This window comes from Lithobates pipiens, unplaced genomic scaffold, assembly GCF_037356315.1.
Source record: "Lithobates pipiens isolate NorthernLeopardFrog02 unplaced genomic scaffold, aLitPip1_a1.2 Scaffold_3, whole genome shotgun sequence".
Taxonomy (NCBI): Eukaryota; Metazoa; Chordata; class Amphibia; order Anura; family Ranidae; genus Lithobates; species Lithobates pipiens.
The window spans coordinates 24799263-24801517 of record NW_027507790.1 but is presented as its reverse complement, the minus strand read 5'-3'; positions in this window follow the sequence as shown (position 1 = coordinate 24801517).

Genomic DNA, 2255 nt, shown 5'->3' with positions numbered 1-2255 from the left:
TAGTTATTAAAACAGCTAATGCAATGGGCCCAACTATATTACATCTACAAAATATTGCTCCTAATTTAATGACAAGAGAGCAACATTATCACATAGCCAAATCATGCTTAGAGATCCAGACAGAATATTCCACAAATTTTAAAATAATTGCGCAAGAATTTCAGAGTGGAATAACTCCTCTTGGTATTTTACAGAATTTACCCAGAGAATATACATACAGTGCCTTGCAAAAGTGTTCACCCCCTTGGCTTTATACCTATTTTGTTACATTACAGCCTTTAGCGCAATGTTTTTTTTAAATCTGAATTATATGTGATAGTTCAGAACGCAATAGTCTAAGTTGGTGAAATAAAAGTAGAAAAATATATACATAAAACTGTTTTTTAGAAATATAAAACTGATAATTGGCATGTGCTTATGTATTCACCCCTTTGTTAATAAGCCCATAAAAAGCTCTGGTGCCACCAATTACCTTCAGAAGTCACCTAATTAGTGAAATGATGTCCACCTGTGTGCAATCTAAGTGTCACATGATCTGTCACTACATATACACATCTTTTTGAAAGGCCCCAGGGACTGAATCACCTAAGCAGGAGGCACCACTAACCAAACACTGCCATGAAGACCAAGAAACTCTCCAAACAAGAAAGGGGCAATGTTGTTGAGAAGTCAGTGTCAGGGATCATCAAAGATTTGGATTTTTTTATAACCCAGGAGCATCATTAAATCTATCATAACCAAATGGAAAGAACATGGCACAACAGAAAACCTGCCAAGAGATGGCCACACACCAAAACTCATGGACCGGCAAGAAGGGCATTAATCAGAGAGGCGGCACCGAGACCTGGAGGAGCTGCAGAGTTTCACAGAAGAGACTGGAGTCATAGGACGATAATAAGCCATACACACCATAGAGCTGGACTTTATGACAGAGTCGCCAGAAGAAAGCCATTACTTTCAGCAAAAAACAAAATGGCACGTTTTGAGTTTGCAAAAAGGCATGTGGGAGACTCCCAAAATGTATGGAGAAAGGTGCTCTGGTCTGATGAGACTAAAATTTGATGAGACTTTTTGCCCATCAAGGAAAACGCTATGCCTGGCGCAAACCCAGCACATCACATCACCCAAAGAACACCATCCCCACAGTGAAACATGGTGGTGGCAGCATCATGCTGTGGGGATGTTTTTTAGCAGTCGGGACTGGGAAACTGGTCAGAGTTGAGGGAAGGATGGATGGTGCTAAATACAGGGATATTCTTGAGCAAAACCTGTACCACTCTGTGTGTGATTTGAGTCTAGAATGGATCTTCACCTTCCAGCAGGACAATTACCTCAAACACCCTGCTAAAGCAACACTTGAGTGGTTTAAGTGGAAACATGTAAATGTGAGGAAGGGCCTAGTCAAAGCCTAGATCTCAATCCAATAGAAAATCTGTGGTCAGACTTAAAGATTGCTGTTCACAAGTGCAAACCATCCAATGTGAAGGAGCTGGAGCAGTTTTGCAAGGAGGAATGGTAAAAAATCCTAGTGGTAAGATGTGGCAAGATCATAGAGACTTATCCAAAGCGACTTGGAGCTGTGATAGCCACAAAAGGTGGCTCTACAAAGTATTAAAATTAAATTATAAAAATCCTCAAACAGTCCATGTTAATTTCAACAACAAAACACAAAAAAATTCCAAGGGGGTGAGTACTTTTGCATGGCACTGTATGCAATAAATCATACAGATTCATGGGTAAATAAATGGATAGGATGCAATCAGGATGTATGTTATAGTTCCTCTATGATTCCTATAGAAGGGAAAGAACAAATATTGGTTCCAGTTACTGTCTTGGGATTACCTATTAGCAATATACAATTACTATATTATAAATTACAATATACAGGTTTTACTTTTAACAGTGATAATTTTGAATTAGATCTAGCATCATGTTTACAATTCCAGTCTAACGTTATTTGTTTACCTAATCGGGGCAAAGGTATATTTCATTCTTGTTACCATAATCATACATTATGTTCAGCAAGAATAGAAAAAGTTAAAACTAGTTCTGAGGTAATTACCCTTGTAGATAAAAAGAAGGTTTGTTTTCAAATCATGAAATGGTTAAAACTTTCTTCTCGTCTTGTACGCATACAGAAAACTTAAGGCAATGCTTGTATTGTATAGAAGGAGCCATTATAGCAATACGTGATAATGGGTTGAGAACAAATTTAATAAATAAGCTGATGAAAAATATAAGTGCTCTTCCCATAC